The sequence below is a fragment of the Puma concolor genome, chromosome A3 (assembly GCF_028749965.1).
Source record: "Puma concolor isolate L17-30 chromosome A3, mPumCon1.1.hap2, whole genome shotgun sequence".
Lineage (NCBI taxonomy): Eukaryota > Metazoa > Chordata > Mammalia > Carnivora > Felidae > Puma > Puma concolor.
Window position 1 is genome coordinate 66,320,600 of NC_141669.1, and position 25,418 is coordinate 66,346,017.

Genomic DNA, 25,418 nt, shown 5'->3' on the forward strand with positions numbered 1-25,418 from the left:
GAATGTAAGATAACACAACAGTTAGGAATGCAATTTATGTAAGTTAAAAACACATATTCTCAAAACCACAAAACACTATATATCCTTCAAGGAACATGCATATACAATATGTATGTTAAACATACTAGAATAGTTGCTTATGGAAGAGCAGGGGAAAAGAGTGGGGATCCAGATGAAAGGAGGGGAAATGAGAAAACAAGAGAGCATCCTAGGATGGACCATGGTGCTAATGTGCCATCAAGTGAGGAATATTACTAGGTTGTCAAATACAAATTTTATATCTCATTTTCCTTTCTTGAAGGAGCACGCAAAGAAAACATTTGTTGAATAGACTAATGAAAAGGCACCAATCTAAAATTCATCTTTAGAGCCATAAGACAAATGGACAAGGCTTCCTTCTATCCTTCCATATTCTATTTTCTGATCTCAGTCCCGAGTTAAGTCTATAAGTAGAAGACAATAATATAGCATGCCTTGTCTAACAAATGAACAAACAGAAAAAATTGTAACCCTCTGTGTTAGCAAAGGTGTGGAGATAGGGGCACTTTAAATTTACTGATAGGAATGTAAAATGGTACATCTTTCTGAAAAGCAATTGTTATTGAGATCCAAAAATATATTTATAGCCTTTAACCCACAACTTCCACTTTCAGGAATTTATCATAAGAAAAGTAACTTACGTACAAATTCTATGAGCTGATGTTTGAGGCAATATTACTTAAAATAACAGAAAATTGCAAATAACATACACGTTCAGCAGTAGGGGACTGGGTAAATAAATTATTATATTACCTATTCGATAGAGTTGTATATAGTTAAAATGTAACAATAAGGGGGAACATGGGTGGCTCAGCTGGTTAAGCAACTGACTCTTGATTTCTGCTCAGGTCATGATCTCATGGTTCATAAGATTGAGCCCTTCATTGGGCTCTGTGCTGAAAGCATGGAGCCTGGTTGGGATTCTCTCTCTCCCTTTCTCTCTCTCTCTGCCCCTCCCTCACTCATGCTCCCTTTCTCTCTCAAAATAAACATTTAAAAAATGTAATAATAAGAAAATTTTTGTAATAGATTATTAAGCAAATACAGCCTTCTAAAATATGCCATAAAATTCCAATTTTGAAAATAGGAAAGATGTACATAAAATGTTCATGGCAGGTATCTCTTTATTAATATATTAATTGAATGAACATTGAGTGGTGAAATTATATATGGTTTTTATATTTTTTTGTTCTTATCTCTAGTGGGTATGTATTTTAATTCAAAAATACTATAATAACAAACATCAATGAATATATCAGATTATAATTCCACCTGTTATACTATATCTCAAAGGCATGAAAGGATTTTTCCACACTGAATTTTTTAAATTGTATGCTTTCCTATTTACAGAATTGGCAGGTCTTTTTCATGTGTGCACTTCAATCATTACTCAGTCATACTTCACTGTGTCACCCTGAGCTACTGCATTATTCCCACGTTAATAATTAAAGAGAAAACCATTTTGAGATAGGACTGTGGATAAACACAATATTCTTGTCAATTTTCTAAATTGGAACCAAGAATTCATTAAACATTTTATGAAGGTTCTGTTTGTGATTAAAATCAAGGGAATCAATCTTATCATCAGTGTGATTGTTGTACAGTTCAGTCATGTCAGGACAAAAAAAAAATGACAAGGCATTATGACCCATATGAAGCTAAGAGTTATATTAAAACCCAGTTTGGCTTTTACTTTACTAATCAAGAATAAATGTCATTTAAACATTTTTTTTACTCTGGAATATAAAACCTTGAAGAGATAGAGGGATAAACAAGAGCTGGATGGGGTCAAAATCCAACACCAATATATTCTCTATTTTTCTTGAGATAATAGCTAGTTCCAGTAATTTGTCACGTCAATAACTGAATCTTCTTGAGGGAAAAAAAAACTTCACCCACAAAACAAAAACTAGCCTGGATCCAGATTTAAATTTTACTGAGAGTAGATGTTACCTTAAGAAATCATATTTTTTAATTCTACTTTATGGATATAGCAATACAAAAAAATGTGATCTTTTCAATCTACTAAGCACAGATCAATACAAAAGCAAAGCATGTTGGTAGAGGAAAGGTGTCATATTCCAAGGCAAAAAGTTTGCAGTTAACATCATTTGGAGGATAATATTTTGTAATGTCTGGTTATTATTTTAAGGTGTCACTAAGGTTTAGAAAAGTACATGAGTTTTTGTTAATTTGCATTTGCAAATCCTTCGACCACCTGTTCCTTTGGACTATTAAGTTGTGTTATATAGATTGCTTGAGTTACAATGAACAGCCTATAAGGTCAGATATGTTTAAAACTCATAAATGCAACTAATGTGAAAAACATTAAGAAATCAATTTTTAAGTCATGCTTTTTCAAAAATAGTAACCATGTGTAGATCTGTAGCTCCTATGATATCCACTTCTCCAAATCTGAGACCTAAATCTCTTATACGACATACTGTTATGAACTGAATGTGTTCTCCCAAATTCATATGTTGAAGCCCTAACCCCCAATGCAGCAATACGAGTATACCCCACTATTTGAAAGTTGTTATACCACTTTTCTTTTATGAAAGACCTACAATACTACAGTAACTGCTTTTTTAGTAACAGTGAAAACCCTCATCAGATTTTTTTCACTTAGTGAAGACAGGCAATAATGTAAGTCTTTTGTAAAAGTGAAGTGATGTAACAAGAACTTTCCAACAGCAGGCAATAGTCTTGGATTTATGCCACTTCAGGATAGGAACACTCTACTTTTGGACAGCTGGGGATTCCTATATTTGGCAATGGGGCCACTGAGGAATTAATTAAGGTTAAAAGAGGTTATAAGGCTGAGACCCTGATCCCATAGGGCCTTATCACTCTTTCTCCTCCATAACACAAAAAAAGAAGTCATATTCATACAAAAGGCAGCTGTCTATAAACCAGAAAAAGAGCCCTGTAAGAATTGAACTGGCTGGAACTTTGATCTTGGACTTCTAACCTCCAGAACTATAAGAAAATAAATGTCTGTTGGTTAAGCCATCTAGTTTATGGCATTTTGTTATGGTGACCGAAGCATACTAATAAATAATTATTTCACGTAATTTATATATTTTATTGGTGCTGTGTATACAAACAGATCTGATTAAGGTATTAACTGATTGGATTCTACTAAATATATAAGCTTCTTCTACTATCTAGACTTTGAATCCATTTTGCAAATTGGTGATTGCAAATATATGGCATTGTGCTACCATTCTCCATTCCTAAATAAATGGTGGATTACTACTTGATTACAGTATTCAGTCCTACTGAACCTAGACCAAACTTTATAATCCTTGTCAACAATCCAAGCAGCCACCATCAATAGATATATATATTATCTGTTTGCCATTCATGTATTAGACTATAAACTCATTGAGTGCTTGGATACTATCTTATTTCTTTTCTATAGTCTATAAACCTTCACGTGGCAGAAGCTGAGTAAATTCTCACTGAGTTAAATAAACTGCATTCTAAATATAAGCCTTCTATAAAGAAAGTTCCCTACACAGGAGCTTTGGGTCCCAAGTCAAGATAAACTTGTCTTGACTCTAAACAAATCCATGGGAAAGAAAGTATCTTGTGTACTTTTAACTTCGACTGAATTTTCATCAAGTACAAATAATGAGTCATAACAATGATCATAATCATAATCCATAATAACAATGTATAATTCATAATAATGATTAGTGCATTAGGCATCATTATGTATGAAGTTCAAAGCTGGAAGATGCAAGGACACAAAGGATTAGAAAGCTGAGTCCCTTGCCTTGAGGAATGTCCCATCCAGTTGAGATAGGAGATTCTTACACATGAAAATCCCACTCACAATAGGAACAGAATGTAACAAGTACCACTGCCAACTATATGGTTTTGATAATAGGAGCATAAAGATTCAGAAGAAAGAGGGGAAGATTTTCCTATAAGGCTAAAAGGAAATTTGATAGAAAACCAATTTCTGCAGAGTTCATTTATTCTTCCTCTATTTTCTCATAACAAGTTCCCCTGTGGTCTTCTGTAGATTTATCAGATTAGCTATTCAGGATAGTTGCCTATTCCCCCAATAAAGTCATATTCTCGATACTGCCTCACCCCATCATATACAAAGCAGGTGGAGGAGAATGATTTTCTAAACCTTTAAGCTGCCTGGGAGACGTAATATATCCTCTTTGAAGGCTCAGTGCACCATGGTCAAAGTCTGGCCATCCTGATTTACGGTGTCCTCACCCTCAGGGTGCCTGGATGGCTCAGTAAGTTGAGTGTCCGACTCTCAGTTTCGGCTCAGGTCATGATCTCACATTTTCGTGAGTTCGAGTCCCGCACCGGGCTGTGTCCTGACAGTGCAGAGGCTGCTTGGGATTCTCTCCCTCTCCCTCCCTCTCTACCCCTCCCCAACTCACACTGTCTGTGTCTCTCTCAAAATAAATTTAAAAAATTTAAGGTGTCCTCACCCTCAAGAGCAGTTTGCAGGAACAGAAAAGATGTGAGGCTCTAAAACCATCTTTTTTAAAAAAATTTTTTAACGTTTTTATTTATTTTTGAGACAGAGAGAGACAGAGCATGAATGGGGAGGGGCAGGGAGAGAGGGAGACACAGAATCGGAAGCAGGCTCCAGGCTCTGAGCCATCAGCCCAGAGCCCAACGCGGGGCTGGAACTCACGGACCATGAAATCGTGACCTGAGCTGAAGTCCGACGCTTAACCGACTGAGCCACCCAGGCGCCCCTCCAAAACCATCTTTGAGGCCCAAATTCTAAAAACTAACAAATTGGTTGGTTTCCTACCAGCAGGTAGGCACTTCTTAGGGTTACACCTCAGTTATTAAGTCAGTAATAGAATGTTACTGTTATTAAGTCGGAGCAGAATGTAAACTTTAAGAATTTGGTCTTGTTGGACTAGTGATAGTGAATCATCACTATCCTCTGAATTACCAAGAAAATAGCCTATCACCCATCACACCATAAGCAATAAGCAAATCAGCAGTACATTTTGCTGATGTGGATTATTGGTCAGCATTTGATTACAGAAAGATTCTAAATAATTCTCTGAGTCTTTTGATTTTTTTTAAGTGAAAACTAGATGAAGAAGACAAAGTATCAAGCTTGAAGACTCAAAATACTCTGTGAGGCTCTGAAACTCATACCAAGCAGCATCCGGAATTTTCAGAGTAATTCACTATAGGAGACACTAAGAGTCGTGCCCCACATTACTTTTTGCCTGGAAGTCATCCAGTTTATTTATAGAATGAGATAAAGGGAAAGACATATCCCCAGGCTCCATGCTGGGTTCCATAAAGAGGCATCTCCTGTTTGCCTCTAACTTTAAAAACACACAGAGAGAGTCTTGTTTTCAAGAGATAGAACCACATCCTCCCACCTCCAACCCTCGAACCCCACTGCCCAAGGAACGTAGCTCTTAGGATACACGCCAGACCCTGGCTGATGGAGCTACATATTTTTAAGAATGTCAAAATGACTTCATTGCTGAGAATAGCGGCAATTGGTAGAGCTTCCTCTGCTTAAAGAGGAGAAATGTTTCTATTACCAAGTGAATCACTTTCTCCAGCTGCAAACAAATAACTAAAACAGCACTAAAGGACAGAAATACTACAAAATGGGAGAAGGAAGGGGCGAGGACTGCTGCTTTTACTTTTAGTTTTGAGGAAGTAAAGAGGCAAAGGACTCTTTCTGGCCCCCTCCTCCACCTATCTCTCCCAGCCCCCAAGTGGGGGGAGGAACAGAAGCAAGAGCATGTGCCCAATCATCTCTACCACCAGCTCTCCCTCCCATCACTTGCTCAGCTCGAGAAATCACAGTGTCAGTACATTTCTGGCTGTTCTCAAAAGAGAAATTCCTAACAAGTAAAGAGTTATTTGTCTAGAGTCCCAGGATGAGGAGGAAAGGAAAGAGAAAAGGAAAAAAAATTAACATTCTTGAGCTCATAGTTAATGCCAGACACATTATATTCTATTCAATTTTAGCAGTTAGATATGAAACACTGGAGTGAGATGAGACCTCGATTTGAATTCCAACTCTGCCACATACTAGCTCTTCAACTTTAACCTCTCTGAAAGTCAGTAGTCTTGCCTGTAAAGGGGGATTGCTAATCATCTTCTATGCTTACAGAGAAGATTACATAAAGTACTCTAAACCATGCACACAAAGTACTTAATGTATAAATGGTAGCAAGAATTCATCAAAACTTAGCACCATTTTATATGTGAAGCATACAACTGAGAAGGAGAAGTGACTCTCTCAACCAAGTGATTCCCAGAAGATGGCACATGTCCTCCTGAGATGATGTTTGACTGGTTTAAAACATCACACAAGAATGCATGTGGCTTTTACAGGCACATGCATTCTCTATACATTCAGGAATCACTTATTACACTGCCTTCATAGTAATGTGCAAAAACGACATTTGAAAGTTACTTTCAGGGGTGCCTGGGTGGCTCAGTCGGTTAAACGTCTGACATCCGACTTTAGCCCAGGTCATGATCTTGTGGTTTGTGAGTTCGAGCCCCTCCCTCATCAGACTCTCTGCTGTCAGTGCAGTTCCCACTTCAGATCCTCTGTCTCCCTCTCTATCTGTTTTTCCCTCCCTTTGTCTCTATCTCTCTCTCTTTCAAAAATAAATTAACATTTAAAAAAATAAACAAAATAAAACTTTAAAAAAAAAAAAAAAGAAAAGAAAGTTACTTTCAGATCCTGCATGTCAGTACTGACCTGGGCCATCCTCGCAGTCAGGTTGAGAACTCAGCTAGCTGAGTTCCTGGTATTTCCTCCCAGACCATTACTATTACTCTTCTATGCTATTACTCTTCTATGTTTCCTGATGCCCCTAAAATTGCAGGGCACTCTGACTAGTTCTAGCAAGTAAAATGTGACCAAAAGTGACAAATATCACTTTCACACTGAGGCAGATAAAGGCTATGCCAGAGTCTCTGGTCTTATTTCTCCTGTTGTGGAGTACAAAGTCTACACCACTCAGATGTTGCAGATACTAAAATAGCAGAGCCCTGGTGAGCCTGGGTTCCTGAGTGACTGTGTGAAGCAGATCATTACACCTCACCACACTAGATAGGTTGTATAAGTAAACTTCTAGATGTCAAAACACTTATTCCGGGCTGTGTGCTATTACAGTGCGACCTAGCATATTCTAATTTACATAAAATTCAATCTCTGCCTGTAAATTAGAACTGGGTCTCTTACTCCTGTCTAAGTCTCCAAGATTCCCACATTGGTCCCCATCTTGTCTTGCCATCTCTGATCCTAGCACACTCTGCAGCAGGTGCAGAATGTGAAGTTCTAGTCACCTTCCAAGAGTTTGTGATCTGCATCTCTCCTTCCCTTTCTCCCCCAAATCCTACCTCAACCCCCAAAATGTCAGGAGGTAACCCAGCTGGAGATTAGCTAAGTCACCAGAATAAAGAATGAAGCAGGGACTTTTCAGATGATGCAGAGAGTCACTGGAGCAAGCAAGGGTAAAGTAGAGAAAGAGTTGAGATTTCAGAAAGTGGGTTAAGTGAGCTAAATCTAAGAGTTGCTCAGAAGTAGGAATTAAAGTCTTATAGTCTTAAAGCCAATGCTTCAGGATAGAACAATGAGGCCAAAGGGAAAGTGCATCGTGATCAAAAGCATATAGTCCTGGGAAATTCCCTCTAGCCCTGGTTGGTGTATGTAGCTCACCTCTACTGGATCAGTGGGTAAATTTGCAGAGGTAATTCTGGCTGGCCTCAAGGATCAGGTGTTCACTAGCACAGAAGCACTGACCAATCTACTGTACCAGGTGATCTGTTAAATCCTATCTTGCCTGTAAATGCACAGGATTTATTCCATGCTCCTCGGGTCAGGGTTCCTCTTCCCCCCCACAACCTACCACTTCATACATTTGTCACCAACGGGCTCCAACCTAACATGCTTAATGACTTGCTTCTTATTCTAAAAGTTTACAATCTTCTTCACTTGTGTAATGCAATTTCCCCAGAATAAGCACAGAGCTAATTGAGGAACTTAATGACTAATTTCTCAAGACAAACAAGATGTTCACATTACCTTTTTTACATTTGGGTTTGTGACCAGATTATCTGCTTTGTCTGTGAAAGCAATAATCACACCTTACACCCCAAGTAGCATCAAAAATCAATGTGCAGTGGAAAATGTAATTAGGATTATGAAATATTAATTATCCTTTTGATCTTTTCATTTAAAAAATCCATTCTTCCTTCATTTGCTCTACATTCAAAGCTGAACTATAGATGATGTATCTCTGAATTTACAAGGCTATAAGCAGTGATATTTATAAGATAAATCTGCATGTCACACACTGAATATTCAATGAGAAGTGGCAGACTGCCCAGCAGCCCCTCTATTATTGATACCTCACCTATCTGGAGAGATTATGAATCTTTGCATATAGACTAAATTAAATTTGCAATTAAATGTAAACTCAAAAATCCTTTTATTCCAGGTCTTGGGAAGTAGTGATAAGAGATATCGTCACCAATAAGCTTTCTAAAATGATCCATATTAAACAAAGCTAAAAGCTTTTCCCATGAAGGAACACTGACTCACCTCCAGAGTGACTCTCATATCACTAAATTCTACCTGACTTTATTTAAGAACAGATTTATCTTTCAAAAATTGTTTTTTTCACTTTGTGCACATGGGACCTCATATATCCCATTCACCTTCTGCCAGCAAAATACTGCTCATTTCTACTGAAACTGGAGAAGGCAAGTATTTATGAAAATGTGTGCATTTAAAGTTGGAAATTGTAAGAATCTTCAAATTCTAAACCCCTTTCCTTTACACAAAGCTGGTGCTACTGTTAGAACCTATAGTGGTTTCAATTTAATTTTTATTGTGCTTTTCAGACCACATACAAGTTTTATTTGACGTTCTTATTGAATGGTCAGTATATTACCTAACAGACAAATCAAGTTGAAATGGGGTAGCTTATCAGAGATGATTCCCCATTTTACAATTATAAGCAGATTCTGTTTCTCTTGTGAGACACTTCTGGGGGTGCCATCCATAGAAAGGAGGTGCGAGCACCCCAGAACCAGTTAAGGCAGCCCGTCTTTATAGAAGGAAGTATGAGGACTCCATTGTCCAGGACCCTGGAGCATGTACCGTCACCCCTTATTCACCTCTATGCTCCAATGACTTTTTAAAAAAATGTTTATTTACTATTTTTGAGAGAGAAACAGAGAGTGATCAGGGGAGGAGCAGAGGGAGAGAAGAAGACACAGAATCCAAAGCAGAATCCAGGCTCTGAGCTGTCAGCACAGAGCCCTACATGGGGCTCAAACTCGTGAACTGCAAGATCATGACCTGAGCCAAAGTCAGATGCTTAACTGACTGAGCCACTCAGGCGACCCTACATTCCAGTGACTTCTTACTGCAAATTATCGTAACTCTGCCTAAAATCTTTCTTCTGGCAGTGGGAACACACTCTGCCACCCTCAGAGCGTGCTGAGAGTGCTGGGAGGTCATGCCTGCAGGAGAAGGCCTCAGCAAATGACCAGTGGGGAGTGGATGGATACAAACCATTTTATTCGTTGAGCTGAGATAACTCTGAGCCATGTTTTACACTACCATCTAGAGTTCCCGAGGAGGGTTGAGCTTCAGGTGCCTGGGGAAACTGATACGTTATCCTTCACCAGCTTTCTTCACCTCCCTATTTTACTTCTCGACCCCTTCCTGATACTTCCTCATCACCTCCTAAATAAACTCCTGATAGCTGAATCCTTGTTGAAAGGTCTATGTTTGGAGAAATCCAAAGACAAGTCTTTTGTTCTTCTGAGGATTCAAAAGGGAAATCCATCTGCCTCTAAGTGATGGATACCTAGACAAAGAAGGGTCTGTAATTCTGGGTCCATGAGATGATAAACAACTGAATCACCTCTGTTGATGACTTGGTTGCTTCGAGTCCTGGGTGGTAGATTTGCACAGAAACATGAATAAGAATACTACCAGCCTTGGAGTCCAACCATGATCAGTGTAGCCAAGGTTAGCCTGAGGGAGTAGGATCATACCCTCCAAGATCTGCAGTAGGAAAACAGGGTTCTATTATATCTCCCTTCACAGCAAGTGACCAGCAACCATAAGAAGGCAATGCAGCACTGAACTTCACTAAGCAACCTAGTTAGTGATGGGAAGCATCAGCTACTGTGGTTACTGAGTCCAGTGATATTCCACTTGGGTACAGAGGTTGGATGAAACATTGTAGCTGTTCAAATTTGAATCCAAATTAATTAAAATTAAAAGTTGAGTTTTTAATTTCGATGAGCCACATTTCAAATGTTCAATAGCCACATGTGGTTACGTTCATGGCAGAATGTTCTATTGGAACTAGCCTTCCTAGTTATTGGGTATTTCAGGAAGAGGGGAAGTATCAAGGAAGACATACCAAACTCTTGACAATAAAGGACCTAATGTACAGTGTGGTGGTTACAGTTAACCATATAGTGTTATATACTTGAAGGCTGCTAAGGGAGTAGATATTAAATGTTCTCATCACAAAAAATAAATAGCAGGGGTGCCTGGGTCGCTCAGTTTGTTAAGCGTCCAACTTCAGCTGAGGTCATGATCTCACGGTTCATGGGTTTGAGCCCCACATCAGGCTCTGTGCTGACAGCTCAGAGCCTGGAACCTGCTTTGAATTCTATGTCTCCCTCTCTCTCTGCCCCTCCCCCACTTGTGCTCTATCTCTCTCTGTCTCTCAGAAATAAATAAAACGTTTAAAAAATTGAAAAAGAAAAAGAAAAGAAAGTATATGAGGTGATGGCAGTGTTAGCTAATGCTCTAGTGGTAATTGTTTGAGAACAGTAAGTATATCAAATAAACAAGTTGTATATCTTAAACTTACACAATGTTATATGTCAATTATGTCTCAATAAAGCTGGAAAATAATGAGAGATAAGAGGTATTATGGTAATCATTAAAAATATAAAAAGATGTGCCTTATCTGCACCCTAAGTTTGTGAACAGTTATAGAATTACAGAAATTACAGAATTACAGAATTACTGTAAGAGTTTAGAAATTATATAGGCCAGGGGTGCCTGGGTGGCTCAGTCGGCTAAGCATCTGACTCTTGATTTCAATTCAGGTCATGATCTCATGGTTCATGAGACTGAGCCCCAAGTTGGCTCTGAGCTGACAGCTGAGAGCCTGCTATGGGATTCCCTCACTCCCTCTCTCACTGCTTCTCCCCTACTCATGCTCACTCTCCCTCTCTCTCAAAATAAATAAATAAACTTAAAAATAAAAAAAAAAATTATAGGGGAGAGGAGCCAAGATGGCAGAACAGCATGGAAGTTTTTTTTGCATCTCGTGTCCATGAAATACAGCCAGATCAACACTAAACCATCCTGCACACCTAGAAAACTGATTTGAGGATTAACACAACAATCTGCACAACCTGAACCACAGAACTCAGCAGGAATTTACCCCAAAAGAAAGAAGACATCCAGGGACTTAATCAACACAGACACAAACAAGATGTTTGAACCAGAATTTAGAATCACGATAATAAAAATACTAGCTGGGGTCAAAAATAGATTAGAATCTCTTTCTGCAGAGATAAAAGAAGTAAAGTCTAGTCAGGATGAAATAAAAATGCTATAACTAAACTGCAATCTCAAATGTATGCCACAGTGGCAAGAATGGATGAGGCAGAGAAGCAAATCAGCGATATACAGGACAAACTTATGGAGAATAATGAAACAGAAAAAAAAAGAGGGATACTAAGGCAAAAGAACACGATTTAAGAATTAGAGAAGTCAGTGACTCATTAAAAAGGAACAACATCAGAATCATAGGGGTCCCAGAAGAGGAAGAGAGAGAAAAAGGGGTAGAAGGGTTATGTGAGCAAATTATAGGGGAAAACTTTCCTAACCTGGGGAAAGGCACGGACTTCAAAATCCAGGAAGCACAGAAGCCTCCCATAAGGTTCAACAAAAATCAACCATCAACAAAGCATATCATAGTCAAATCACAAAATAGTCAGGCAAGGAAAGAATCATGAAAGCAGCAAGGGAAAAAAAGTCCTTAACCTACAAGGGAAGACAGATCAGATTCACAGCAGACCTATCCACAGAAACTTTGCAGCCAGAAAGGAGTGGCAGGATATAGTCAATGTGTTGAATCGGAAAAATATGCAGCCAAGAATTCTTTATCCAGCAAGGCTGTCATTCAAAATAGAAAGAGAGATTAAAAGTTTCCTAGACAAACAAAAATAAAGGAGTTTGTGACCACTAAACCGGCTCTGCAAGAACTTTTAAGAGGGACTCTCTGAGGGGAAAAAAGACGAAAAAAAAAAAAAAAAAGACCAAAAGCAACAAAGACTAAACAAAGACTAGAAAGGACCAGAGAACACCACCAGAAACTCCAACTCTACAAGAAACATATGGCAATAAACTCATATCTTTCAGCACTTAACTCTAAATGTCAATAGACTAAATGCTCCAATCAAAAGACATAGTGTAACAGAATAAATAAGAAAACAAGATCCATCTATATGCTGTTTACAAGAGACCAACTTGAGACCTAAAGATACCCTCAGATTGAAAGTAAGGGGATGGAGAACGATCTATCATGCTAATGGTCAACAAAAGAAAGCCAGAATAGCCATACTTATATCAGACAATATAGAATTTAAAATAAAGACTGCAACAAGAGATAAAGAAGGGCATTATATCATAATGAAAGGGTCTATCCACCAAGAAGACCTAACAATTGTAAAAATTTATGCTCCAAATGCGGAGCACCCAAATATATAGATCAATTAATCACAAACATAAAAACCTCATTGATAATACCATAATAGGAGGGGACTTCAACACCCCACTTACAGAAATGGACAGATCATCTAAACAGAAAATCAACAAGGAAACAATGGCTTTGAGTGACACAGACAAGATGGACTTAACAGATATATTCAGAACATTTCATCCTAAAGCAGCAGAATATACATTCTTCTCCAGTGCACATGGAACGTTCTCCAGAATAGACCATATACTGGGACACAAATCAGCCCTCAACAAGTACAAAAAGATCGAGATCATACCGTGCATATTTTTAGACCACAACACTATGAAACTCAAAATCAACCACAAGAAAAAATTCGTAAAGATAACAAATACTTGGAGACTAAAGAACATCGTACTAAAGAAAGGATGGGCTAACCAAGAAGTTAAAGAAGAAATTAAAAAGTACATTGAAGCCAATGAAAATGATAACACCACAGCCCAAAACTTCTGGGATTCAGCAAAGGCAGTTATAAGAGGGAAGTATATAGCAATCCAGGCCTTCCTAAAGGAGGAAGAAAGGTCTCAGACACACAACCTAACCTTACACCTTAAAGAGCTTGAAAAAGAACAGCAAATAAAACCCAAAGACAGCAGAAGATAGGAAATAATAAAGATTAGAGCAGAAATCAATGTTATCGAAACCAAAAAAAATGAAAAACAGATCAATGAAACCAGAAGCTGGTTCTTTGAAAGAATTAACAAAATTGATAAACCACTAGCCAGTTTGATAAAAAAGGAAAAGGAAAGGACCCAAATAAGTAGAATCAAGAATGAAAAGAGAGATCACAACCAACACCACAGAAATAAAAACAATAATAAGAGGATATTATGAGCAATTATATGCCAATAAAATGGGCAATCTGGAAGAAATGGACAAATTCCTAGACACATATACACTACCAAAACTGAAACAGGAAGAAATAGAAAATTTGAACAGATCCATAACCAGTGAAGAAATCAATTTAGTAATAAAAAATCTCCCAAAAAACAAGAGTCCAGGGTCAGGTGACTTTCCAGAGGAATTCTACCAAACATTTAAGGAAGTGTTAACACCTATTCTCTTGAAGCTGTTCCAAAAAATGGAAATAGAAGGAAAACCTCCAAACTCTTTCTATGAAGCCAGGATTACCTTGATTTCAAAACCAGGAGACCCCACTAAAAAGGAGAACGATAGAGCAATTTCCCTGATGAACATGGATGCAAAAATCCTCAACAAGATATGAGCCAACAAGATCCAACAACATTAAAAAAATTATTCACCATGACCAAGTGGGGTTTATACCTGGGATGCAGGGCTGGTTCAATATCCACAAAACAATCAATGTGATTCATCACATCAATAAAAGAAAGGACAAGAACCATAGGATCCTCTCAATAGATGCAGAGAAAGCATTTGACAAAATACAGCATCCTTTCTTGATAAAACCCTTAAGAAAGTAGGGATAGAAGGATCATAAAAGCCATATATGAAATACTCAACACTAATATCATCCTCAATGGGGAAAAAACTGAAACTTTCCACCTAAGGTCAAGAACAAGACTGTTATTCAACATAGTATTGGAAGTCTTAGCCTCTGCAATCAGACAACACAAAGAAATAAAAGGCATCCAAATTGGCCAGGAGGAGGTCAAACTTTCACTCTTTGCAGATGACATCATACTCAATATGGAAAACCCAAGAGATTCCACCAAAAAACTGCTAGAACTGATTCATGAATTCAGCAAAGTCACAGGACATAAAATCAATGCACAGAAATCAGTTGCATCCCTATACACCAACAATGAAGCAACAGAGAAATCAAGGAATTGATCTCATTTACAACTGCACCAAAAACCATAAAATACCTAAGAATAAATCTAACCAAAGAGGTGAAAAGTCTATACCCTGAAAACTATAGAAAGCTTATGAAAGAAATTGAAGAAGACACCAAAAAATGGAAAAAGATTCCATGCTCCTGGATAGGAAGAACAAATACTGTTAAAACGTCGATACTACCCAAAGCAATCTACATATTCAATGCAATACCTGTCAAAATAACACCAGCATTCTTCACAGAGCTAGAACAAACAATCCTAACATTTGTATGGAACCAGAAAAGACCCCAGATAGCCAAAGTAACCTTGAAAAAGAAAATCAAAGTAGGAGGCATCACAATCCCAGACTTGAAGCTGTATTACAAAGCTGTAATCATCAAGACAGTATGGTACTGGCACAAAACCAGACAGTCAGATCAATGGAACAGAATAGAGAACCCAGAAATTGACCCACAAACGTATGGCCAACTAATCTTTGACAAAGCACCAACTAATCTTTGACAAAGCAGGAATGAATATCCAATGGAATAAAGACAGTCTCTTCAGCAAGTGGTGCTGGGAAAACCGGACAGCGACATGCAGAAGATTGAACCTAGACCACTTTCTTTTATCATACACAAAAATAAACTCAAAATGAATATGAGACCTAAATGTAAGACAGGAAGCCATCAAAATCCTCGAGGAGAAAGCAGGCAAAAACCTCTTTTACCTTGGCCACAGCAACTTCTTACTCAACACATCTCCCGAGCCAAGGGAAACAAAAGCAAAAATGAACTATTGGGACCTCATCAAAATAAAAAGCTTCTGCACAGCGAAGGAAACAATCAGCAAAACTAAAAGGCAACCAATGGAATGGGAGAAGATTCTTGCAAATGACATATCAGATTAAGTGTTAGTATCCAAAATCTATAAAGAACTTATCGAGCTCAACACCCAAAAAACAAATAATCCAGTGAAGAAATGGGCAAAAGACATGAACAGACACTTCTCCAAAGAAGACATCCAGATGGCCAACTGACACATGAAAAAATGTTCAACATCACTCATCATCAGGGAAATACAAATCAAAACCACAATGAGATATCACCTCACACCTCAGGCAACAACAGATGTTGGCAAGGATGTGTAAAAAGAGGATCTCTTTTGTACTGCTGGTGGGAATGCAGACTGGTTGCAGCCACTCTGGAAAACAGTATGGAGGCCCCTCAAAAATTAAAATAGAACTACCCTATGACCCAGCAATTGCACTACTAGGTATTTATCCAAGGGATACAGGTATGTTGTTTGAAAGGAGCACATGCACCCCAATGTTTATGGCAGCACTATCAACAATAGCCAAAGTATGGAAAGAGCCCAAATGCCCATTGATGGATAAATGGATAAACAAGAGGTGGTATATATATATATATATATATATATATATATATATATATATAGTCTGTCAGAGAAAGACAAATATCATATGACTTCACTCATATGAGGAATTTAAGATACAAAACAGATGAACTTATGGGAAGGGAAACAAAAATAATATAAAAACAGGGAGAGGGACAAAACATAAGAGACTCATAAATATGGAGAACAAACTGAGGGCTACTGGAGGGGTTGTGGGAGGGGGGATGGGCTAAATGGGTAAGAGGCATGAAAGAATCCACTCCTGAAATCACTGTTGCACTATATGCTAACTAATTTGGATGTAAATTTAAAAAAATAATAAACTAAATGAAAAAAAAAACAAAAAGAAATTATATAGGCCAACATCCTAACCTAATGTTTTACAAACTAGCATGAGAATGAGTACCTGTGACTACTGGAAGAGGTAATACATAAATGCTAAGGGAACTATAAAATCCCTATTGTAAATTAAGGAGGCAGAGATTAGCTTTAGTTGGATCAATAAGATTGGCGTCATAGAAAGTGTGTCAACTTAAATAAGCTTTGAAGTATACATAGGATATCAGTAGGTGTAGAAGTAAGGGGAGTAGGGGAACTCTGTTTTAAGACAGAGGCAAGAAAGCAGAAGCCATCTTCAGGGAAAGTTTCAGTAGTCAGATTGTCTCAGTAGTGAACAATAAAGATAGACCAATGGACTGGGGCCACTTGAAGGAAAACCAAGAGAGTCGAACTGGTCTTTCTCCCAGCACAAAGTCAGAACTAAACACCCTTTCTGGGGAGACAGACTCCAGATCATTTCCCCCATTTATCCCTCCTTAGCTAGCTATCATTAGGCTATAAAATGGGATTTCTCATCACAAGACCTGTCCCAAGTGTTCTAGTGGCCTATGCTCTCAGGGACAGCCCCTGTCTAAAATTCTGAATGCCATGAGGCTAATTCTGATAAACTACATGAAGGTGGTGCCTCCACTCATTCATTCAGAACAATCAGAATAGATGACTGTTTTGATGGTGTGACTGTGGAAGAATACTTTATTATGATGCTTGGTCCCATACTCTAAAACCTTATAAAATGGCAAACTAAACAACCTCAACTCTAAATGTCTTAAGCAAACAAGGGATTTGCTGTAAGATTCAGAGAATCAGAGAATCAAAGAGGAAGCTTATCTCCCCAGCTTTGAGCAGAACAGGGAGAGCGGCCCTAAAGACCTCAGCAGAAAACATATACCTGAGCATCCCCTGGGCTCCCCCGGCCCTGCCTTCATGCTGTTCTCCTGGGGCGCTCCTCATCCTCTCTGTCTGCACACAGGCTCTTGTTACCCAGCTGTGGACAAGGCACAACCGCTGCAAACTTGCCCCTGTTCTGTCACCAGAGTGGGGCAATTCCCATTTAAAAACCTACAAGGGAAAACTCATGGGCCATTTCTGGACCCATCACTGTGGCCAGGGAACTAAGGACTTGTAAAATGATGACAGTCCTTGTTTATATCATAGGAGGGGGAGTTGTGGGAGAGGAGGAGTTTCCTCCAAAAGAAGGGGACAGGAAAAGGAAGATATAACTTGGCTCAGACATGACCACTGGGGGCAGATTGTAAGGGTCAGCCACCCCAATGAGAATATAGGATACAGGGAGGTTTTAGAATAGACGTTTGAGGAAAAGGGAGGGCAAGAATTTATAAAAGGTCTCACTATGCTAGACAACTATCCTAAGGTGTATAAGAGGCCTGATGTTAACTACACCTGTCCTTTTTCTACTCCAGTTTTCTAACCCTAGGGCTGCATCAAAGAGTACAATTGCCCCCCAGTTTGCCAAACCCACCCATAAAACGCAAAGCACAGAATTCTGTAAGAACCATGCTGCCATCCAAAGCAAAGCCACACCCTGATTCCCATCCTCTGCTACAATAGCTTCAGGTTATCTTTCAGGCATACTTTGCATCTTATACTAAACAAATGTATCTTCCAGGATTTAAATAATAAACAAATGCAAAATGTATCAGTGTGATAGCAATATATTTTAAGACACAGATATGCTAAAACTAAGGGTGACCTCAAATTGGGAAAACCACTCCAGGAGACAGTTTTCAGTTTTCTCTGGGGAAGACAAGGCATCCAAATCACATGTGGCATCTGGTGATTGGTGCTAGCTGCAGAGAGCCAGAAGCATTACTGACCTTTTGTAACAGAACCAACATAAGTTCACTCCCTTGGTGAGTCAGAAACTGCACCAGGTTGAGTTGTTGTACAAAATAAACTTTATTTGCAGCAAATAAGGAGAACACAGGGAATGACTGGCTGTGACTCCAGGAATACAGTGCTGTGATTCCTTGAGCAAGGGTGAATGGATTCATTTTATTTCGGGTAATGATGAATATTCATATAGGGAAGCCTTGTCATCATATGTAGAGGCGGGCATAAGGTCACACATGCATCTTAAGGAAACATGCTTATATACACATTGTATGTTATGTAAATGATGCTTGTGCTCCTTCCTGGGCACAGATTTTAATATTATAATCAGGTAAAGGTAGTCATTAGTCATTCTAGAGGCCACTCCATGTTCCATCTATGCAGGTGTGTGTCAGAGGTTAAGTTCAAAGTGATCTGGGTGGTCTGGTCTGGCAGGAGGTCTTGTCAGGGCAGTCCTTACCATCAGAGGGGTGATTTTGCTTTTCAGGAAAAATGTGGGACAAAGGTTGGTGAGTATAAGCAGGTGGGCAGTAAAGATCAGGTCTTAGAGTCTAGGTGGTGACACTTTCCGTGGCCTCTGCGATGGTTTTTACCACATTTACTCACACACACAAATGCATCCCTGTAAAAAGAATAAAACTTCCAAAGTCCTTTCGAGAGGAGAGCATTTTTTCAGCTGAATCTTTACCTTCCAGAGAGTGCCCCTTAATGGTAAAAGGGACAGTCATATCATAGCCATCTTGTGGGCCAAATCAGAGAAATCACCCCTGCCTTCAAAAAGAGACAAGGGATCCAGTACACAGTTTGCTCACAACTTGCATGAGCCTTGGATATCATTTCCAACTGCCAGACTTCTGGATGTTTCCACACTGGCCAAATGCAATTGAAAATTTGGTAGAAACGGTGTAGAAACTAAAAGCAAATGCATAATTTGCCTCTAAAAGCAGCTTTTGGTCCTGATTTCCATAGAACCACACTACTGCTAATAATAATACCACCATTCTCTGTAACCGAGGCTTTAAACCCCATCTCTAGAAGCCTTCCATCTCAGCTCCTGTGTGGAGTCATGAAGGCTCACAATTCACCCTAGCTCCTTCCTGGACTATCCTTGCTCTTCATGCCCACTGGCACATCTTTAATGCCCTGAGGTCCCAGAACCAAATCTACCCCCCCCCCCCCACCTACTTTGGTAAATAAAGTTTTACTGGAACACAGCCACACTCATTTATTCCTGGGTCATCGATGGGTACTTTCACACTATGACAGCAAAGCTGAGCGGTTGAGACAGAGACTGGCCTCAAAGCCCAAAATACTTGCTATCAGGCCCTTTACAAAAATGTTTGCTAACATTTTTAGCAAAAGTTCTGACTACCCAGCCTTAACTTCTTTCCAATTCTTCCTGCTTTTTACAAAATGCCCTAATCCAAACCTTGTACTGAGTTATCAATGGATCTTAACACACATGCATGCATGCACGTGCGCGCACACACACACACACACACCACACGGAATTTTCAAAAAGTCTGTAAAAAGCGTCTCCTTGCACTTAGAATAATTCCTTTTTTTAAAAAAAAAAATGTTTTTATTTATTTTTGAGAGAGAGAGAGAGAGAGAGAGAGAGAGAGAGAGAAAATGGGGGAGGGGCAGAGGGAGAGAGACAAAGAATCTGAAGCAGGCTTGAGGCTCCAAGCTGTCAGCACGGAGCCCCACATCAGACTCAAATTCATGGACTTCGAGATCACGACCTGAGCTGAAGTCAGATGCTTAACCGACTGAGCCACCCACGTGCCCGTACTTAGAATAATTCCCAGTCAATACTATGTTTTCTACACGACTGGGTGTGGCTTACCTTCCCATCTTCCCTGTTGCTTCCTTCCTCCCTCACCATCTTCCAGCCTCGCTCGTCTTTCTCCTTCCCTGAGCAGTTCCCACTCCAGTGCCTTCTCAACCATTGTTCCTTTTTGCACCAACACCCCTCCCCGCCTGCTTCCACCTCTCATCCTTCAGGTCTCTGGCTCAATGTCATCTCCTCAGAGATGAACTCACCCTTTCTAAAGATTTCTTTCATTCTGTTCTCTCCTAGCAACCAGTTCTTTGAATCCAAAGGGAGAACGTAAGTATTTCCTTATTGGATTTTACTTACTAGATTATTATCTGTCTCACTGGTCATAATAGCTCTAGGGGGTCAAGCATTATGTCCATTTATTTGTCACTCTACATCCAGTACCTGTCAAAGAGTAAGCACTGAAATCATATTCTTACAAATGAGTGATGTTCCTTTTATTCCCAGATAACATCCATTCTTTGGCCTGTATTCAATACAGGTGTATTCTATTTTCCAGTCCTAGTTGTATGCCTCATTCCAGGTACACTGAGATAACCATCACTTCCCATGTACACACTGTACTTTTTCACCTCTAATGCTTCCTTGTCCCTCCCCAACACTACATCCTCTATCATTTTTGCCCAGGAAAACCTCTCTTCCAGGCTTAATTCAAACAATTATTCTAGGAAACCATGTTATAATGAAAAAATGTTGAATAATATAAAGTCAAAGACATACCTCATAAGGTTGCTTCCTACAACAATCTTTAATATATACAGTTTGATACTCTCATGCCAAAGTCCATGAAATCATAGCAATTCCACATGAACCACACAACACTGCTTTCCAAGTCTAACTCTCTCATAGGCTTCATTCAGGGACAAATTTTAGAGTGTGGATGGATGGATTACATAGCCTTCATGTTAGATTTCCATTAATATTATTTCTCTTGGTTCCAGTTTTGAAACAAATTGAGTACTAGTGAGTTCTAACAGGTACCCTTGTTCCATGTTTCAGTTCAACTGGGCTGAAAATAGGATTGACAACTTTGTGTAAAATCTGAGGAGCCTAAGTCTTATGCCTACAAAAAAGGCCAACTCCCATTCAGTGATAATTCAGTGACAGGAGAATGCATCCCTATATCAATCATGAGGACATGCTGTACCTAGGATACAGCAACCTGTCTGCTAAGAGCATAAGAAACAATACGCTTATCATATTCATAAAATAGATTGTTGCCTATTGCTTGAGGGTCTATATCTAGTTTATTAGAAGAAATAGTAAAATTTTCCCCTCAAATGCTGCAAAGGGGTGAAGCCACAATACACCTCTGTGTGTGCCTGTCCCCTCCCTTGTTCCACACACAATGATTGTACCTTCAGATTGCTATTGTTTCTCAACCGTTAATTCATAATGAATTTATTATTGGCAAGAACCCCTAGAATTTTTTTGTGTTGTTGCAAATCACCCATTTCTGTTGTTTACTTATGCAGTTGTTATTTTAGGACCCAAGAAGAGGAATGTGTGTACACAAATACATACCTGCCCAAACTTTGTTCTCCCACATAACTTTATGTCAAGTGCAAATTTTATAGGTATATGCTCCACGACTTTATTTAAGACATGTATAACTCTGTTAATCCCAACAAGGGCCAAGCTAGCTTCATCACACCTCTGGTCTCTTCTAGTTGGCATTCATTATCAACCAATGCTCTAATCAATACCTAAACTAGCAGTTTGTCCTTCAGTCCAGTTCTTTGACATGAAAACATTAAACAAACAATACTGACTCCTATTATGGACCAGGCATTTTGATAGGTACCAAGCTTTCAGCAACAAAAAAAAAAAAAAAAAAAAAAAAGAAAAAAAAATCCCATTTCTAACCTCAAGAAGCATATAGTGAAGGCTATAAATACAAATAAGAAATAACATTTACTGAATCATACATTATTTTAAGCAATTTACATGTGTTGTGTCACTTAATCCTCACAGATAATAAACCCTAAAGAAAATACTATTATTTATATAGAAGAAAATTATTTTTTTAACTTTTTAAAAAATGTTTATTTTTGAGAGAGATAGAGACAGAGCATGAGCAGGGGAGGGGCAGAGAGAGAAGGAGACACAGAATCCAAAGCAGGTTCCAGGTTCTAAGCTGTCAGCACAGAGCCCAATGTGGGGCTCGAACTCAGGGAACTGTGAGACCATGACCTGAGCCAAAGTCAGCCGCTTAATCATCTGAGCCACCCAGGTGCCCCAAATAGAAGAAAACTATTAATTAATTAGATTAAGTAATTTGCCCAAAGCCTCTGGGAAGTGGTAGAAAAAGGATTCAAACCCAGATAGTCTGTCTCCAAAGATGGCACATTTAACACATCTGCTATTTAAGATCTCCACCATGTTTGCCCACAACTTGTGCACCACATAACTTAGAAGAAGATAGCTCAAATCATTACAACCTGCACAATCCCATACAGAATACTGAAGCCCAGACACACCACCATATTACCTTGACCTAGATTTTTCTACTCCTGATGTCTCGGAAAAATAGACATAAATGGAAGGAGATGAAATGGAAAATTTCCTAGAAAGACACAAACTACTGAAATTAACCCAAAGAGAAATGGAAAATCTAAAGAGACTTATAATAAGCAGATTGAATTAGTAATTGTAAAACTACTCACAAAGAACAGTGCAAGCCAGCATGTCTTCACTGGTGAATTCTTTCAAAACAATTAAAGAAGTGATCAAAACAATAGGATATTGGCACAGAAATAGACACATTCATCAGTAGAACAGAATTGCCAGAAATGAACCCACAACTGTATGGTCAATTAATCTTCAGCAAAGCAGGAAAGAATATCCAACGGGAAAGACCATCTCTTCAACAAATGGTGTTGGGAAAACTGGACAGAAACATGCAAAAGAGAAACTGGACCACTTTTGTGTTTGGTAAAAACACAAAAATAAATTCAAAATTAATTAAAGACCTGAGACCACAAAAACCCTAGAGGAGAATACAGGCAGTAATCTCTTTGATATTGGTTGTAGCAACTTCCTTCTAGATATGTTTCCTGAGATAAGGGAAACCAAAGCAAAAATAAATTAATGGGACTTCATCAAAATTAAAAGCCTCTGCACAGTGAAGGAAACAATCACAAAACAAAAAGGCAACCTACAGAATGGAAGAATATATTTGCAATGGCATACCTGATAAAGGGTTAGTATGTAATATATAAAGAATTTATAAAAGTCCATACTCAAAAGATGAATAATCCAATTAAGAATGGGCAGAAGACATGAACAGACATTTTTCCAAAGAATACATACAGATGGCCAATAGATACATGAAAAGGTGTTCGTGCTCAACATCAGTCATCATCAGGGAAATACAAATCAAAACTACAATGAGGTATTACTTCACACCTGTCAATATGGCTAAAATCAAAAGCACAAGAAACAACAAGTATTGGTAAGGATATGGAGAAAGGAGAAATCTCTTACACTGTTGGTGGGAATGCAAACTGGTGCAGCCACTCTGAAAAAACAGTATGGAGATTCCTCAAAAAGTTGAAAATAGAACTACCCTATGACACAGCAATTGCACTACTAGGTATTCCCAAAGAATACAAAAATACTAATTCAAAGGGATACATGCATCTTGACATTTTAGCAGTACTATCTACAATAGCCAAATTATGGAAATAACCTAAGTGTTCATCAAGAGATGAATAGATAAGGAAGATGTGGTATATATATACAATGGAATATTACTCGGCCAAAAAATGTGTAATCTTGCCATTTGTGTTGACATGGACAGAGATAGAGAGAATTATGCTAAGTGAAATATATGAGCCAGAGAAAGACAAATACCATATGATTTCATTCATATGTGGTATATAAGAAACAAAACAAATGAACGATGGCAAAAAAGAGAGAGATAAACCAAGAACTCTAACTACAGAGAACAAACTGATGGTAACCAGACAGATGTCAGTGGGAGAATGGGTTAAATAGGTGATGGAAATTAAGGAGTGCACTTGTGATGAGCACTGAGTGTTGTATGGAGGTATTGAATCACTATATTGTACACCTGAAACTAATATTATACTGTACATTAACTAACAAGAATTTAAATAAAAAAATTTTTAAAAAATTTTTTTTTCAACGTTTATTTATTTTTGGGACAGAGAGAGACAGAGCATGAACGGGGGAGGGGCAGAGAGAGAGGAAGACACAGAATCGGAAACAGGCTCCAGGCTCTGAGCCATCAGCCCAGAGCCTGACGCGGGGCTCCAACTCCCCGACCGCGAGATCGTGACCTGGCTGAAGTCGGACGCTTAACCGACTGCGCCACCCAGGCGCCCCATAAATAAAAATTTTTTAAAAAGAACAAGGAAGAATTAATCCCAACTTATTACAGTTTCTTCCAAAGAATAGAAGGGAACTGGGTGGCTCAGTTGGCTAAGTGTCGACTTCAGCTCAGGTCAAGATCTCACAGTTTGTGGGTTCGATCCCCGCGTTGGGCTCTGTGGTGACAGTTCAGAGCCTGGAGCCTGCTTTGGGTTCTGTGTCTCCCTCTCTCTCTGCCCCTCCCCCACTCACTCATGCTCTGTCTCTCTGTCTTTCAAAACTAAATAAAAACATTTAAAAAAAGAATAGAAGGAAACACTTCATAACTCATCCTATCACACCAAAAGCACAAATAGCCAAAGAAAAAATAGGTAGCCTGGACATATTTGGTATTGCAAAAGTACTCCATCAAGAAAATGAAAAGACAACACACTGAATGGAAGAAAATTTGCAAATTATATAATGAAGAGGGCACTAGAATGCATTTTACACATGCATGCATATATATATATATAGATATATATATATATATATATCTCACATGCATATATATATACATATATATGTATATATATATCACATGCATATATATACATGCATATATATATCACATGCATGCATATATATATATATGTAATCACAACCCAATAATTTAAAAAACAAGTAGTCCAATTTAAAAATGGATAACATATTTGAATGGACATTTCTCCAAGGAAGACACACAAAATGACTCACAGGCACATGGAAGGATTCTTGATATCATTATCTACCAGGAAAAAGAAAATGAAAACCACAATGAGATATTACTTCACATCCATGAGGACGGCCAAAATGGAAAAGATAGACAATAACAAATGTTGATGAGGATGCGGAGTATGTGGAACCCTCATGCACTGCTGCTAGGAATATAAAATAGTGCAGTCACTTTGGAAACGAGTCTGGCAGTTTCTCAAAAGATTAAATATAATTACCCAG

The 25,418-nt window shown here is 38.6% G+C and overlaps 1 long non-coding RNA gene across 1 annotated transcript in view; it reads left to right on the plus strand.

Annotated features, from left to right (window-relative positions):
* The window catches only part of LOC147582514 (uncharacterized), an 874,254-nt gene that overhangs the window by 685,515 nt on the left and 163,321 nt on the right, over positions 1–25,418 (plus strand). The window lies entirely within an intron of this gene.